The sequence below is a fragment of the Apium graveolens genome, chromosome 8 (genome assembly GCF_009905375.1).
Source record: "Apium graveolens cultivar Ventura chromosome 8, ASM990537v1, whole genome shotgun sequence".
Lineage (NCBI taxonomy): Eukaryota > Viridiplantae > Streptophyta > Magnoliopsida > Apiales > Apiaceae > Apium > Apium graveolens.
The window spans coordinates 155,626,845-155,632,614 of NC_133654.1; positions in this window are offsets into that span (position 1 = coordinate 155,626,845).

The window sequence follows — 5,770 nt, forward strand, 5'->3', positions numbered from 1 at the left end:
CAAAACCACTTGCAGCAGTCTTCAAAGGTTGAGTCTGTTTTGCTTTAGTGAATCCTGGTAGGAGTGTCTTTGGTCTGTCTTCTGATATCAAGTTAACTTGAGCCATGTCAGAGGTTACTTGCTTCTTCAAAATATCAGAACTTAGAGTCTCTTGATTCTGAACAACTTGAGCCATGTCAGAGGTTGTTTTAAGAACTTTTCTCGAAGTCAGAGCAAGATCATCCTTTTCATCAGTGATTTCTTCATTCTCAGGAGGCACATAAACCTTGATAGGTTCACCAACCTTTTCTTTACCCTTGGATCTTGGATCTATCTGCGGTTTTGATTTAGCCAATGTTGCTTCAGTATTTCTCCTTTCTTTTATCACAATGCCTTTGAGTTTTGGAAGTGTCTTTTTATCAGAAGCTTCAGATTTAGATGTGACTTTTTCTGATTTAAGTCTGGCTTCTTCTTCCATTAAACTCTCCAAGTCCATTCCTGGATTTTCCTGAAGAAATAACTGTCTTGACATTTCTTCATCAAGATCTAAAAGTTCATCAGAACTTATCCTCTTACCAGTAGCAGAACTAATTCTTTTCCCAGTATCAGAACTTGTCCTGTGACTTGTGATTTCAGCTTTTCTTGATGAGAAACCTCTACCTTGACTATGACCTTTACCCATTCCAGAGTTTCCTTGATCATCCTTTTCATCATCCTTCCCTTTCAGTGTCTTGCCAGTCTTGCATTTGCACTTAATTACTTTCTCCCCCTTTTTGGCATCAGCAGGTAGTAGAAGAGAGACAAGCAATTCCACTGAGGCTTGGATTTCAGTAAGTTGAGATTGCTGAGAAGCTTGATTTTTCAGAATATCATCAATCTGAGCTTGTTGTGTCTCTTGAGTCTTCTCAATATAAGCAATCCTGTCAAAGGTAGGTTGGAAGAACTTTTTCTTATCAATCTTTTGAACTTGTTCCTGTTTGATGAATTCTTCCTGAATCTTGTGTAGCTCTGCATGAGTAGTTGAATGGAGTCCTTGAAGATGTTTAGTACTCAATGCAGTGACTCTAAGCTGGGTTTTGAAATCACCAGAAATTAACATTTCATCAGCTTTTGTCAAGTGATCAGCAAGATGCTGTGCATTTGGAACACAGGAAACTGAGTTCCATTCCTTAGTCCACTCCTGTCCTGCAGGAGTTTCACTCCAAGGCACTGGTGCTTCTCTGGTAACAAACTTCTTAACAAGTTCAGATTTAAGAATAGTTTGTTGAGGAGCATGTCCTGAAGGACCTGCTTCATCAGTATCTGCATTTGGAGCAGCATCGCCAGTATCTTCAGCATTTGCAGCATCAGAACTTACAGAATCAGAATATTCTGATAGAACAGCAGTGTGAGTAGCAATGGAGACTTCAGCATCCTCTAATTACTGATCTGGTTCTAAGTTCTGATCAACAGCCATATCCTGATGCTCACCTATATTCTGATCATCAGCATCTAGATGCAGAGAAGGTGTAGTAGATAATTCTGGAGTTTGAGCAGCATCAGTAACAGGTGTTGTTGATGGATTAGTTATTGTTGGAGCTTCTAAGAGAATTACTTCAGGCACAACCAAGGTCTGAATATCAATATCAGCACTTGTGCCTGGATCAACAGGAGATACAGATTTTTGAACAGGAGACACAGATGGTGTGTTGGCCTTTTCAGTAACAGCTTCCTTAGTTGGAGTTGATGGAGAAGTAGGGACTGGAGCAGATTCCTTTTCTTGTGAGATCAGAGATTCTTGATCCCCTTCCTTAGCTGCTGCTTCTTCATCATCTGAAACTGGCCTTTTGGCCCTCTGTTTCTTGTATCTCTTTGTAGATATGGATTCCTTGGGAGTTTCAGGAACAATCATTCTTCTAAGCCTCTTGAGAAGCCTAGAGCCCCCAATTCCAGAATCCTTATGAGAAGTCACTTTCTCAGCTTCTTTAACAACAGGTTCTGAAGAAGGAACCTGTTCCTCAGTATCAGATTCATCTCTCAAAGCAATCTTCCTTCTCTTTTGAGGTGTTTGAGGAACAGTCTTTGTCCTCTTTGGCTTGGAAGATGAAGGGTTCACAGGAGGTTCTGAGGATGAGGGTTGAACTGTCTGTGAAGTTGAGAGATATGATCTAAGATATTGCCTTAGTGTTGGTTGAGTAGTATGGGTGGTAGGTGCTGATGGTTGTTATGGTGTTTGGGAGGTTGTTGTTGGTTGGACATCAGAATAAACAGATCTATAGGAATCAAGTTCAGCATTTACTAAGATCTGTTTTACAGACTGAGGAATCTGTAAATGTCTAACCACTGGTTTCTTAGTGTCATCATTTACCAGGTCATTAAAGTATCCTTTTGCAACCTTAAAAGGTGGAGTTAAGGAACTGACTAAGTGAGGTTCATCAGTACAAAAAGTATATATAAGTTGACAGAATCTAGCAAAGTAGACAACATTCCTATCCTCTATCATCCTATCCCCAATAAAACCAATTATAGCCGTTGCAAAATCAAAATGAGTTTGGTTTATAATGGCATACCCGATGTGCTGACTCATTATGGGGATGGCATCAAAATTCGAACACTTGTTCCCAAAAGCTTTAGTGATGCAGTCGAAGAAGAAGCTCCATTCCCTTCTGATATGAGCCTGTTTCAACTGCCCAAGCTTTGCCAAACTCTGTTCATACCCCAAACTGGCCATTAACTCCTGAAGAACTGATTCCTCTGGAATTGAAAAAGTACATCCTTCTGGGAGATGTAGAGCCTTACGTATTGTACTAGGAGTGACTGCATATGGAGAATCACACACTTCGAAAACAATACTAGGAGTACCATTTGGACCACCATTATCAAAGTTTCCAGTCCTCCAAAGTGTCAGAACTTGTTGGCTTGAGAATACTCAATTATCAGAATTTGCTTGTGTCAATAGATTTCCACAGAAATAATTACTTCTTACATGGGATCCCTTGTTTATTGAAGACTACTAGGTCAGCATCTAGCACAATTATCCTCGTAGGATTGAATAGTTACCTAAACAGACATATCACTATCAGAGTTTAGATCATAATCAATAAAATCTTCAAGACCAGTAATCTTCTTGTCATCAAAAGAGATATTGATAGATTCCATGACCACTCTTGTTCTCAAATTATAGACTCTTAAGGCTTTTGTGGAAAGTGGATATCCAACAAAGATTCCTTCATCAGCTTTTAGATCAAACTTGGATAGCTGTTCAGGATGAGTCTTGAGAACAAAACACTTGCATCCAAATACATGAAAGTACTTCAGATTTGGATTATTTTTCTTCACCATTTCATATGGTGTTTTTGCAGAACTCTTCCATTATCAAATTCTTGAACTCAGTGCCATTATCACTTCTTATGATTTTCACAGAATCTTTGACTAATTTATCCAGATGTTTGACATGATCAATCAAGATAGATGCAGTTTCACTTTTTGTGTGCAAGAAATACACCCATGTGTATCTGGTGAACTCATCCACTATGACCAACGCATATTTCTTCTTTACAATAGACATGACATTCACTGGACCAAATAGATCAACATGTAGTAGATGATAAGGCTCAAGAATTGATGATTCAGTCTTGCTCCTAAATGAGGATTTTCTTTGTTTGGCCTTCTGACAAGAATCACACAGGCCATCAGGAGAAAATACTGACTTTGGCAGTCCTCTCACAAGATCTTTCTTGACCAGCTCATTTATATTGTTGAAATTTAAATGAGAGAGTTTCTTGTGCCAATTCCAGCTTTCTTCAATTGATGCTCTACTCATCAGACAGATTGCAGAACCATCAGTACTTGTTGAAAGCTTAGCTTCATAAATGTTACCACGCCTGTATCCTTTCAGAACAACTTTGCCTTTAGCTTTACTCACAACTTCACAGTGTTCTTCAAAGAAATCAACATGATAACCTCTGTCACAGATTTGACTTATACTTAGCAGATTGTGTTTAAGTCCTGAGACCAAAGCTACTTCTTTAATGATGACATTCCCAAGATTGATATTGCCATATCCCAATGTTTTTCCAATGTTGCCATCTCCATAAGAAACACTTGGGCCAGCTTTCTCCACAAAGTCTGATAGCAGGGCCTTATTTCCAGTCATATGTCCTGAACATCCACTGTCCAGAACTAGGATATTTTTCCTGTTGCCCTGCAATCACAAAGACCACTAATGATTAGTTTTAAGGACCCAGACTTGCTTGGATCCTTTGGCCTTATTAAGTTTGTTAACATTTGCAGCGGATTTAGCAACAGAGTTTATGTTAACATTTTTCTTATCAGAACTTACACTATCAGACTTTGAATCAGAATTTATACTAGAAGGAACAATGGAAACTTTCTTCAAAGAAGGTTTTATTTGATAATAATCATAGTACAAACTATGATATTCCTTACAAGTATAAATGGAATGCCATAAACTACCACAATGAAAACAAGGATTTTGTGGTTTATATATAACAGACTGACTCTTAACTCCTGATTTTGAAGGTAAGGAGTTTATGTTCTTATTCTTCCTGCAAAAAGAAGCCAGATGGTTAGAACTTCCATAGTTATGACATGTTTTCCTAGGAGCATCAGGAACAGGTTTATAATCATTGCTTTTATTCACACCTTCCTTTCCATTCCTATTTTTCCTAGGTGATTTTACCTTGTTTGCATTCTTAACATCTTTCAGCTTATGCTTAAGCTGCTTCTTAGTCATTAAGCCTATGTTTACTTCAGCTGTCTTTTCCTGTTTTAGTTTGTCAGAAGTTAATTCCACTTTAACTTCTGATTTCTCATTATCAGACTTTACAGTTACAAACTTAACAGGTTTTAACTTTGATTTTTGCATGACAACAACTGGCTTAATTTCTACAGTTCCTTTATCATTCTTATCCTCTCCATAACCTAAGCCATCTTTCCAATTTTCACTACTTAGCAAATTTTGAGTTGTTCTGCCAGAGTTAGTCCAAGTCCTGATAATCTCTCTTTCCTTTTCTAACTCAGTTTTTAGAGACTCATTCATTTTTAGCACTTTATCCCTAACATAAAAAGCATCATCTTTATCCTTCTGAGTTTGATGGAACATAACTAACTCTTTTTCTAAGAAATCATTTCTTTTCTTAAAAGCAAGATGTTCAGAAGTTAATCTTTCACATGTTAAAGTTTGATCTCTATAACTAACAAACATGGTTTTAAGATATCTTCTCAACTCATTAATATCATCAGTATGAAAAGCATAAGTAGTCTGAGGTACCTTTGTTTCAGCAGCTTCAGAACTGCTCTCAGCACTTTCTTTATCAGCATTTGCCATCAAAGCATAGTTCTCCTCACTTTCAGAGTCTGAGGTGTCTGTCCAGCTTTTCTTCTTTGTGACCAGAGCCTTGCCTTTGTCACCCTTCACTTTCTTGCAATCAGGAGATATGTGGCCTTTCTCACCACAGTTATAGCATTTGACATTGGTATAATCTCCTCTATCAGACTTTCCTCCTCTGCCCTCAGATCTTCTAAAATTCTTTTTATCAGAACTTGTGCCTTTTCTGGAAAACTTCTTTCCCTTCCTGAACTTCCTGTATGCAATCTTTGTGATCCCTTTCACCATAAGAGCACACAGCTTCATCATCTCCTCATCAGCATCAGTCTCAGGCAAGCTTTCAGAATCTGAGTCATCATCACTTTCAGGACTTGATGACTCAGTATCAGACTTTGTGAAAAGAGCTTTACCCTTGTCTTTCCTTGAGGTAGCTGCCTTGGGGGATTCTTCTTCAGCCTTAAG